Below are 12023 nucleotides of genomic sequence, written 5' to 3'. Positions count from 1 at the left end.
CTGCATAATATTTGAATTCAGCTCTTCATACACAATTATAGATTCAAGAAAGACATATAACCTCAATTCACTAAGGTTTTGATTTGGAAGTGCGGACCTCTGCTTGCAGATCAGTAAGTGAAAGAAACAAGTCTAAATGAGTCCTCTAAACAGGGAAAATTATCCTCAGTAGCTTATCCTCAAAGAATGTAATTTTAAAAGGAAAAGAGAAGTATTGAAAAAAGAAGTGTATTAAAAAGATATCAGAAAAAGAAAAGTTTTAAATCTTCACCTACAATTTCAAATGGAGAAGGTGAACATTAAGTTAACAGTTCCAGTGACCTGACTGGGTTATAGACATGGTTTTATAAGATTATCTAACACTGAGTCACTAAAACACGGTCACTTCAACCTAAACAAGAGACATTCTCACAGAAACGAGGCATCACAGTCTGCTGAGCTTGTCTGAGCTCTGTCAGAGGTTATAAAAGCTAAAAGGCAAGCTAACATTTATCAAGGAGCCAAATAATTTTTTTCACATATTTAAAACTTCTTAGAGAAGAACCCAGTGAGACAGTAAATCACGCAAAAGATAAACACCTCATTATACAATCTAGATTCTCACTAGTAACACGGAAAACAGCCCAAGAGGGCACTGCCACAAATCCTAAAGTCATGGAACAAACTCTTTGCAGAAACTCATTAATCAGTGCTTTCTCAATGCATTGGCTGTATCTCCTAGAAGAGCTGCATAAAGCCAGAGGAGTATGTGCTCACTGAAAGGCGTCACACCTACAAGGGTCAGGTGAAAGGGTAAGGGATTTTGGTGCTTTGGCTGTAGACCAGATAAAGGAAGAATGCAAAGATTATACTGACTGTGAACTTGCTTGATTATACTCTAGGTGGACAGCTGAGTAGAAAGGGCGCTTCTTTACAACTTGGCCAATCACAAATGTCCCTTCAGAAAAGGCCTGAGCCATGTAAGCTTTGTTATTAAAATATTAGCACATTTAAAGTAGCAAAAGACTAGAGCTGAGTTTAAAGTGAGCTTGAAATGCCGATTCAACAATTTAGCTTCCTCCTCAAGCCACCGCTGTGCATGATAAACGATTACAGTGACTGTGGAAAATAAGTTATAAAATAGTCTTGTTTATACTGGCACAATGTTAATATAATGGAAATGTGTTCATTCTCTGTGTGTCCCCATAGGAGTCTGCTTGAAGAATTTGGCCAAATTACTATTTTTCCATTAATTATTCTGAGACCAATACTGTAGTGTGTATGTATAATATTCTTACTACAATGGAAATCAACACCAATGACAACTCTTTCATTCAAAAATTATTTTTAACCTTATAACTACAGAGATAAAAAAGCAATATATTTCTGGATCCTTCATCCACAAATATTAATAATAATTAACATGCTTCTACTATTGCCAAGTGAGCAAATTAGCAGTAACCAAGGATTCAACAGCTTTTTGTCAGATTAAATTTGTGAAAGGAAAACAACAAAATTAATAAAGAGCCAACAAAAATACTAAAGAACCTTTTAGAAGATGCATAGCCATGCTATAAAATGTATTAAGTAGAACACATGTTGTAACTGAGGATGTAGAGACCTACAATGCAAAAGCGAAGAGAAAGACTCGCAAACACCTGCCTGCATGTGGCTATGATAGAGTTATATCTGATCAAACCTGGTTAAAACACAGATCTATTTGCTATGTCACTGCTAATTAATGATCCCACCCGCCCTGTGACAGTTGCCTACATAATAAGTGAGCAATTCCTATCACCTTTCATTTCTATTTTATTTTTCATTAGAGAAATGAAAAATAAAATAGAAATGAAAGCGTGTATCACAAACTCCAATTCTGTTACAACTATGCTAGCCACATTAATTCCTTCTTTATTAAGCAAAAATAGAATCAGATCACTTAAGATCTCGTATAGAACAAAGAAAAACTGGCTATATATTTGTTTCACTGGGATTAATTTATGTCTTTAAAACGTGATATTCTACAGTAGAGTGATTCATGGAAGACTTGGAAATAAAGTTGGGGGGACGGTGTATGAAACCTTGAGATGCCAATTAAGTTCTCTGAACTCCGCTGAGGTCATTGGAAACGCAGTGTAGGCTTACTGTTAGCTTGGCCTGGCTCAACTGTCATTTGTTATATTTACCAATTCTCATCTTTTACATCTCCGTAGAAGAGGTTTGCCAGCTGCTGCATATACAGCTATTGTACAACATAAGCTGGTATAGTACATAGGACAATTATTCATTTAAATAGGTCTATTAATCATTATAGTTTGTCATTTGGCACATAAAATGGGCCTGTATTCATTTTTTTCTGTGTGAAGCAGGCATTTTAAAATCTTTCACTGTCAAACAGGCCTGTTACACAGCCAGTACAATCTTTAATGCTGTTTATTTATCAAACTTAATGTAATAGGATCCCTTGGCATGGTACACTGATGAAGAAGTGAGGTTCATTTTCAGAATGCTGAAATAAAGTAAACGTCTAGTAGCTGATATTCTTCATACTTTCTGTAATGCACAAATATATGTACTGTCTCAACGTGCAATAATTTCTACGGCAAGCCACAGATTTTGTAAGATGCAATGAAAAAACTTGCTATAAGACCTGTTAATCACTGAAAAGTGATATTGCAATCTACAGCTGTGGTCCAGTGATTCACAGATGTGGTTATAAACTAATGACAGATGATTCTTAGTTGTTGCCATATAAGAAGTATTAGCAACTCCTGGATTTAGGTAAAATGGTGTATTATATATCATAACTAAGAGACTAGTTTGTGAAAACAGTTCCCTCCTGCAATGATATGTAACTGCTCATAGTCTCCAGAGGAAACAAGATCTTTTTCAGTTCATACTGCAATAAAAAACAAACCAACTATAATTCTCAAGTTTTTTTTTTTAGGGAAAGAATAAAAAGCGTTACAAATCTCTGTTACCAGTACAGCAAAACTTTAAATGTTCTGTATGATAAATGTTTACTGTAGGTTATATGTGTATGAGATCTGAAATTGTATTTTTTCTATTTGTCAGATGCAATTACTTACTATGTACTAAAGCACACAAACAATATCCATTTACCCAGTGTTAATTACATTACTTTTGACAATCAAAACTAAGATAGCTGTCCAACCTCTTTCTTTCCCAAGCCCAACGTCCTATCTCATAACCTGAGATTATTGTTATGTGCGATGCAAAGTCTTCAGCTAAAATTCCAGAGCACAACTTAATCAACAGACATATTTAAAAAAGAACATAATATTACCATTGTGTATACGTGCTCACACAAGGATTTGTGATATTTCTCAAATGCTGTTAAAAAGCAGAACTGCAGTGTTTATCATGAGTACAGTAACTTTTGCAAGAACAGTCACAATGTTTTATAGTGTTCCCATCAACAGAGCTTTCCACTTGTAATACAACTCGTTAGAGAATGTGCAGGTTTATAAACCAGAATTTTCTAAAAGGCAAGTGATAAGCCACCGAATACAGAAGTGTTTCTTATATTTCGTGTGGTATTTATAGTGAATCCCATAAATGCAAAGTAAAAAAGATCGTGACAGGAGTTAGTTCTTCAAACATTGCACAGTGTTCTGAGTGGATACATCCACCTTTTCCCCTTTTGCAAGGTATGTTATGTGAGTGTGCAACATGCACAGGCTATGAAAATAACTTTGTAGGTAGCTATTCCCTTTTCCATAGTGATTTGGCCAAAAAATGAATCACAATTTAACCAACAGCAAATCTGAGAATTTTCCAACTGGGCCTTTCCCCCCGCCCCCCTCAGAAAAAACGGGTTCCGGGTTTTTTTCTGGAAACATTCTCATGGGAGAAAAGATGACTATATATTTTCTAAATGAAAATGAGAGAGAGAGAACACACTTACCATAGAGCAGCCAACAGCCTTGTGATACAGGGTAAGTCAGGTCAAAGTATTTGGTTTTAAACAGGCACAGATGGAATCTTATCTGCCGGGGAAAAAACCCAAACACTAACCACCAGCATACACAGGCAAGCATGGCTCTCTAAAATAAATGAGTAAATCTAATTTGCCCCATATATGTTTCTACTTTCCTTCAGTTATCTCTGAGACTCACCCACCCTCTTGGCAAGCCAGTTTATTTTGCTGAATCAGCAGATAAGCAAACAAAGGAAAAGCAATTTGTTTCTAGTTAGCAATGTGAAAGGTGCACGACTGGGCCAGGCAACCACCGGTACCAGCAAAGACGGCAGCGTATGGGCAAGAGCAAGGCTTGTGCCTCTTCAGAGGCAGTGAACTGTTAGACTGCCTCAGCCGCCAAACTGACCTGCAATAGCAGGTGCCCTGCCCCAATAAATACTTAAAGCAAACAGCTTCAAGAAGAAGCTGAATCTGCAGGCCAAACAAATGAACCTTGGTTTCGCATATCCTAGATCAGTCTTCTACTACTTTGTCATTGACAAAGAGGAAGAATTATTGGAGGAATTACTTTTTCTCCAAAAATAGACTTTTTCCAGAAAAGGAAGTGGGTTTTTTCCCCAGTCAGCCCTATTTGAGAACATCAACATATGGAGCATGTTAGACATAAGGGAGAGTGCAATATGTTTGAGAAAATTCACAGTTTTCTAACCTAGATAATGTCAGCAGAAATTTCTTTATTTGCAGTGCATATAATCAAAACCAAGAGAAGAAAACATCTCAAAAAAAAGAAAAGAAAAGTATTTCTGTAGGGGATCTAAGAATAAAATTTTAGGAAGACAAGTAAATACTTGGAGAAGACCTAAATGCCATTTTTAAAGGTTTACATTTTAGTTGAGTCCAAGACATTGAAGTAAGCCTTTTCTTAAGATACACGACCCTAAGAAATGTCATTTAATAAGAATTAGAGGGGAGAGGGGTTTTTTTTTCCAATTCTAACTCTAAAGCATACACACACAGAAGCACATGCACACATGCAGACTCTTTAATGGAAAGGCAAAATTAAAAAAAAAAGGCTGTTCAGAATGACTACAATATATTTAATCCCCCAGATGAAAAAGTGTATTTATCTTCTCTGTGTTTCTGTGAGCCTGAAGCAGAAAAACATAAATAGTCTCCTGTGGGTGTGTAGCTATAATATCTGGTTCTTCTCTTACCTCCTGCTTTTCTTCATTTCTCTCTATATAGCTTGGAATTGCACCACAGCAAAGTCTTGCTCATTCTGAAATGAACAGAAATTTTGACATTAGATATGCTAAAGCATCATGACTAGAATACATTATGTGTCAGTGAATTTTTTTTTTTTTTTTTTTTTTTTTAAGGATCACAGGCACATGAAAGAATCCAAATGAAAAAATCTTTCAAATGTGTGATGTCCCTCCCCTGAAAATGTCTTTTGGTAGTAATGCTGACCACAGAGCAACGAGGTGTCATTTACCATCCATTCCTCAAAAAAATACAGCAGATAATTCTAACAACGAAACATGGCTTCAAAGTCTCGAGAAAAAATAAACAGAAAGTTAATGAGAATGTAATGTCCTTTAGGACTCTGGGAAAACAGAAATAGAGGTTTTAAAATCCTCGAGTTTAAGGTCTTTGCATCTTCCCTTTATTTATCTATATATGACTGTATTTTCATACAAAATGAAACAACTTAATTAATGCAGGTATAAGTACAAGTAGTCCTATCTTCATGGTTGTGGTGTTCTGCTAAAAAAACCCCCACCAAAACAAAGCAACAAATAAAAGCACTATGTTTTTTTCTACAATCTGATGTTTCATTTTGATAGTTACTACAGCAAAACAATAAAAACTCTTTAAATTCTGTATTCTTAAAAAAAAAAAAGCTCAAAACTATTGTCTAGTACTAATAGAAATGAAACATTTGCACTGAACTACTGACTAAAATGGTACTGTTAATTGATTTCCCTCTATTTCATAGCAAAAATTATTTAGAACTATTTCTATGGTAAAAGATTTTTGGTCTGCTACAATTGTAACTGAGATGAGGACAGAAGTGAAGAATATTTTTAAGGTATTTTTCAACTTCTCTCCCAATTTTTTCTAAAACTATGAGGAAAAGAAGGACTTTTTTTTTTTTAAATAAACAGAAATTTTCAAATTCAATAAAATGAGTATGATGTGAACTCTGCAAAAGTTTGGATTAGCCCAAATTAAAACCACCAGATAGCCTATACAAAAAGGCAAATAAATCAGACTTGGGAACTTCACAGCAGATATAGAAACAAGGTGCTATATTCTCGTTTCAATATCCATAAAACAAAACTATCAGCACCTCAGGTCCCAGTAGTAGTTCATAATTACTTTTTCTAAATTAGTTGTTTTGACCTACAGTAATACCATAGCAACCCAATTGAACAAAAAGAAGTAGAACTTATAAACCAAGTGTTTTGAAGAAAGACTAGTGATGTTATGGATGACACTGTTAATTTATTTAGCAGACAGACTTTGTAAAGACCATCAGATTTCACTTGCCCAAATTGCCCATCAGATGTATGGTACCTTGGGTTAGAAATATGTTCTTCACCTGAAACTGGTTTTAGCACAGCAGGATTCTTTCAGCATGATGCTTTTTCTGAACTACTTAGGAGAGCAGAGCACCTTTGTTTGCTTTGGACACTGATTGCTGCTGTTACGTAGCCATTTCAGAACAACAAGCACCTCATACCTTTCAGATACAGTGTATTTGGCTTACCAAAAATGAAGCTGATTTGATTTGTGACATTCTTGTTGTTTCCCTATTGTATCAGTTTTTAATAAAATGTTTTTCCATTTAAAATCTGAAGCATCTAGCATGATTCCCTGTAAACCAGTTATTTCTCTTGATTCATTTGCTTATCTAAATTAATAACAGACTCTATATTCTTTCCCTTAAAACTGGTCTACAACAAATATCAACAGCAATTAACAATATAGAGAATCTCCTCTGAATATTGTACCCAATTGTTTATTGTTTTATAGGCCTACATTTGGGTTCATAGCACATTCCAAAGAATAAATGAATAAATGAACTGCAAGTTAAATCTCTTTACAGTCTACAGTAGTCAGATATCAGATTCTATTTAAACACAGTATAAAATGAAGTATAATAGTATGAGCTCAAGAAAATAAATAAATATATAAAACTAATTAAAAGCGGTAGTCACTACATATGAAGTCTTTCTAGCAAACCATTCTACAACTATATTATGCTATTGGATTGTACTCAAGTTCTGAAATAAAAATAATTTCATCTTAAAAAATAGTCAAATTATCATACATAAACGCAAGAATTTTAAATATATGTCCATATTTTTTCCTTGACACTTTTTTCTTAAGTAGACTCCTTTTTTACTACATTTCCAGGAAAAGCATTCAGAGAAAATCATCATGGTATTATGAGATGCCACACAAGGGACAGGGAAAGTCTGCAAATTATTCGTTAAGAACAAAACCAAAATGCATTTCTGTCAAAATTATGTTTTCTCTTGCAGCGTAAGCTTCCAAAGATGAGATATACCCAGAAAGCGTTAATGTGGAATCTGAAATGCACAAACTCCAGTAACTATGGACAACTCCCAGGTGGCCTCTTGCCAAAATTTCTTGATGAGTATACAGAGTGCATCCAATTTGGATTTGTACTTTAGCCCTTGGGAAAGTCATCATGTATCTAAGGGAAAAACAATTCTCAAGTTTAACAAGCAGGAACACATTTGCAAAAAAATTCCTGCTATATTTGACTACATGTTTCTGTTATAAGTGACTAATATAGGGAAACGAGCTAATAGAAACAGAGAGAAAGACTGTGTCAACCAGCCTGATGTTTAACATAAGGTGGGAACAATGATTGCAGCTTTTCTTTTCCCCTTTTTCAGGGTAACTCTTTGGAGAACTCTGATTCTGATTCAGACCTTAATAAAGTCCACTAAAAACAGCCCTCACAGATTACTTGTTTTCCTTCACATCACTGATTACACTTGTTTGCCCACTCCTAAACATCTCTTGCTCATCATTGTAATCCTAAATCCACTCCTGACACACACACTCTTCTCTAGACCGTTTATATTGTAACACTACCATTCTGCCCCTGTTTTGGGCAAAACTCCTCACATCTTATGCGGTCTCTCATCCCCCAACTTAAAAACAATGTATCTTTAACATCAATACTGTAAGAAGTATGAGTTTTGCATAAAGGGTTTATGGATAATTTTAGTCCACAATCCATTAGTAACTATGTCTAATCTTACTGCATATGTGCCTTTCCTGCCTGACTGTTCAGTTTCTTTGTGATTTTACTGTAAAATCTTTGAGTCAGAAGGTGTATTATGAATCCTCTCCTTTTACTTAACTGTTCTCTAAAAAAAATTGCTGTGGTTTCAACCTGTAACTTTACATTACCTTCCCTCCTAGGTCAATTGTTAATTTCCCCTCTGCAAACAAGAAGTCATTTTAATAGTGTATCTCTGGTCATTTTCTATTCCACTCTCTTACCTGATCTATCCACATTTTGAGTCTTCCTCCAAAAAATTTTTGGGCTGCTAATGGAATTATTCATTGGGAGAAACAACATTTTCCAAATAATTGTCTAACAATGTGTGCCTAAATTTATATTTAAATGCTCACAGTCAACCTGATTTTTTCCAACAATACCTACACAATGTGGGAAACTATCTAAAAACAGACCACCTAGCTAATTTTAAAGCCTAGCAACTATTGCTTCTGCATTCTCTGCAGGGTTCATGAAAGAGTAAATATTTGAAATAACATAGTAGCCAGGATAAAAAGAACCATTTCGATAGATCAGGTATATATTTCTATAATTTAGTCAGTAAAAACATAACAGCACTTTAAAAAGATAGTTCTTCTGAAACACAGGAGCAGATAAGGTACATGGAATACCTATGAACAAAATTTCAATTGTTTCTAATCTGTTCTTTTTCACAAAATGATTTATTTGGAAACCTACATCCGACAAGTAATAAAGCCTATAACCTCATATTTTGGTGGGGATAAATAAATTAAAATTCCATTACTATTTCAGAAGTGTTTATCTTCTTATTCACAATAGAGGCTTGATCCTATCATCATGGGATACTATTGCCAATTAGAGATGAGTGGAACAGATAGGCTCACTTCATGTACATACCTGTTAGAATTGTTGGGAAAGACTGGTAAAAATGCATACCTTTTAAAAAAACCCAAACAAACAAGTAACTGGAAAATCAATGTGACACATTCTTTTCCCTCTTCTTATTAGCCATGAAAATATTTGCATCCTTTTAGCTTACAAATACTTGGTTTGGTGTGGACTTTCAGGGAGAACAGTGGAAGAATGGCATGTAGCAAGTACTAAAACTTCCAGAAAGAGTATGTAAAGAATACAGAGAGAATATTCTAAAAATCTAAAAAAAAAAGTCTAAAAACTTCTAAAAAATCATAATTTGATTTTCTGTTCTTTAGATTAGTTCTTTTTTTCCAGATCTCAATCTCTACTGCTCACTTAAAAAGAACCCTTAACAAGCATATTGCTGAAGTCCCACCTTATGTAGGACTTTTAAAAAATGTATAGAGAAATCTGAGTGGATCATAAATACGTAAAAAAGCCATAATTTGTTTGCTTTTGAAACATGTTCTGTATCAAAACTACATTTGATAGAATTGAGGGCTTTGGGTATAAAGTTCAGTGGAAGTGTGCGCCCGTAAATGAAAAATTTGTCATTCCAGAATGACAGACTATAAATCAAGATGCCAATCATTAGAGGATAAGATGTCTTCAATTGTCTGCTGGCTCTTTATTTTGATTTTATTGTATTACAGAGATGGCCAGGAATACCAAAAGATAATACCTCTTTATCATGATGAACAGTGCACATTTGCCCTACTGAGCAGTTAAAGTACAGAACAAAAATGCCCCAAGAAATAAGATTAGCAGTATTGAAAAGGAAACGTCATGTTCTCAGCAGCTACCAATACAATGGCAGTAAACACTTTGCATACAAGCCTATTATCTACATTGCCATGGGCAGTAATAGTCTGGTTAAATAAAATTCTTTATTAAAGTCAGCAAAAGTTAAAAGACTAAACTGAAAAAAAAGCAACTTGACCGTACCTGCCTTAGACCAGCTAATGAGTGTGCTAGAAGCTGATGGACTAAAATTGGAATACTGAAAATTAGGCTTAGATGGAGAAAGTAATGAGAGAATGTAATATTCTCCTTATCATACCACTTTTGCTCCTTAAAAAAAGGAATTATGACATGAAATGGATGAGAATACACTGAAACAAGCGTATTGCAGCCCTTCTGCTACTTCCACTGTTTCTTTAGCTTCCAGGTTACTGAATACATTATGGATATTTCAATAGCCTAATCCTGGCCAGCATCGCAACACAACTAGAGCGAGAATTGCCATGACACCTGCCACGGCCACCTTCCCCAGGTTTGGCGAAGAGATGAGACATGACAGCTGATGCTGTTGTTCTGCCTTCCTTCTTTATGTGCTTGCCTTTCCATTCATTAGTTTTCCTCCTCCTTTTTTTCCTCTTCTTTTTGTCTTTTGCCTAAAGAAAACCTGTATTTGGCAGCTAGCATGGAATCCTGTCCAACACCTAAGATGATATAGAAAAATTAATGTTTCAAAAAGCATTTATCACTATCCATGTTTGTCATTCATGGAACAGTTAACAAAAACATGTACTATGCCTGTTTCCTAGCTGCCAGCTTGCAAATAAGAGTCAATACCAGAAACAGATATTTCCTCTTAGATATGTCTTTTGCATGTTTTTAAACTTGTGTTGTCTTAAAAGAAAGGTTGTAATTTAATAATAATGACAACAGTAGTAGCCTTTCTCAACTCATTTCTGAACCATAAGAATACATTTATGCCCAAGTTTAAAACTGCCTAAATGACTCTCAAAATGCTGTACAGGTCAACAGAAAGGATGTAAGGAATAAAGTAAAATTTAAATGTTAAGAAATGTTCCACATTTCAGATGCTTGCATAATTTTTCTTATAATAATAAGAACTGGTTTTTAAATTAAAAAAAAAAAACTTTAAAAAACATTCAAAAGTACATCTTGATACTATTTTCATAGAACAAGTAGGCAGCCAAGATTTGACATCTGAGAATCTGAATCTTTTGAACTGAGGACTTAGTGAGAGGTCAATATTAACAGATTTGATCCTATGGGCCCATTGATTCCACCAAAGTTGTTAAAATATTCAAGAAATCTTGTTTTGCTACTAAGCAGACTTGCATATTATCTTTGAGTATAGTTCCAAATACAGCTACTCAATACAACTATTACACAGGCATACTTAAATGGCTGGGTTTCTGGGAAGCATAGTTACAAATGTCCTAACACTCAAAAACCAGAAGTGGCTTTGGCCATCAGCGTCACCTGAGCCTCTAGAAAAGTTAAGGATCTGAAAATCACAACACACATTGCAAATATGAAATCCCCAGCTATCACATTGTTCTTTAAATCATTCTTTAACTCGAAGTATCTTCCTTCTAGCTGGATTAAAACTGATCATGCCTTTTGTTTGATCTAGAAAAAAACCACTGGGATCCAAAATCTACTTATCTGATGAAAATGAGAATAAAAATTTGCTAATGTCATTAGCAAACCAAACATATCACAGTCGATGTTTTCTTATGTGAAGTATTACAACACAAATAGCAGTAGTTTTCAGGCTTGTGGTATTTTTCTAGAGTTTTCACTGATATAAACTCTGAAGTCATTACAACGCTTCCGGGGAAAGGACAGGAGCATGCATTCTCTGCCACGTTGAGCTTACTCCATCAGCTGCAATACACTTGAATAATTTCTTATATGTGATAAATCACACTAAATAACCTCCAGTGAACTATTGTGTCTTCTATGGATAACACGTATCGGTCCTTGTGTATTTGTCATTACTCATGGCAGATTTTGCAGCTTTGATAGGGACAGCTGTTAGAAAATTTTATTGACTAATTTCATTTTATTGTTCTGATTATCCCTCAAGGAAAATACAGTCAAATTTTCAGCAGACTAAGCATT

The 12023-nt window shown here is 34.8% G+C and overlaps 1 long non-coding RNA gene across 1 annotated transcript in view; it reads right to left on the bottom strand.

Annotated features, from left to right (window-relative positions):
• Nucleotides 1-3928: 3928 nt before the first annotated feature.
• The window catches only part of LOC127019061 (uncharacterized), a 53021-nt gene continuing 44926 nt past the window's right edge, over nt 3929-12023 (bottom strand). Inside the window, exons 2-3 of the long non-coding RNA XR_007766858.1 lie at nt 5137-5201; nt 3929-3989 (exon numbers count right to left, since the gene is read on the bottom strand). This is a non-coding gene — a long non-coding RNA (uncharacterized LOC127019061). The remainder of the gene's footprint in view (nt 3990-5136; nt 5202-12023) is intronic.

The sequence above is a fragment of the Gymnogyps californianus genome, chromosome 8, assembly GCF_018139145.2.
Source record: "Gymnogyps californianus isolate 813 chromosome 8, ASM1813914v2, whole genome shotgun sequence".
In the NCBI taxonomy this organism is placed as follows: Eukaryota; Metazoa; Chordata; class Aves; order Accipitriformes; family Cathartidae; genus Gymnogyps; species Gymnogyps californianus.
Note: the sequence above shows the minus strand (reverse complement) of the source record. Positions and strands in the feature narration are given on the sequence as shown.